This window comes from Colobus angolensis, unplaced genomic scaffold, assembly GCF_000951035.1.
Source record: "Colobus angolensis palliatus isolate OR3802 unplaced genomic scaffold, Cang.pa_1.0 Scaffold267, whole genome shotgun sequence".
In the NCBI taxonomy this organism is placed as follows: domain Eukaryota; kingdom Metazoa; phylum Chordata; class Mammalia; order Primates; family Cercopithecidae; genus Colobus; species Colobus angolensis.
Genome location: NW_012115899.1, coordinates 777,065 through 777,481, shown reverse-complemented (window position 1 = coordinate 777,481; position 417 = coordinate 777,065).

The window sequence follows — 417 nt, the reverse complement described above, 5'->3', positions numbered from 1 at the left end:
TCCTCTTCCTCCTCCCTCCCGCCCCCGACACAGTGACACACCTGCCACCTCCTCCCAGCCACCGGCCTGGGAGCGCAGCCCGGGATGCGCAGGAGAGCGCTGCGCTCTTGCCCGGCTGAAAGCAGCGATCGCGGAGGAGAGGAAGTGAAAGGGGGAAGGGCTCCTCTTTATTTCATTTTAAATTTATTTACTTATTTATTTATTTTTGAGACGGAGCCTCGCTCTGTCCCCGAGGCTGAAGTGCAGTGGTGCCATCTCAGCTCACTGCTACCTCCGCCTCCCGGGTTCAAGCGATTCTCCTGCCTCAGCCTCCCGAGTAGCTGGGACTACAGGCATGATCATTTTTGTAGTTTTAGTAGAGACGGGGTTTCACCATGTTGGCCAGGCTGGTCTCGATCTCCTGACCTCAGGTGATCC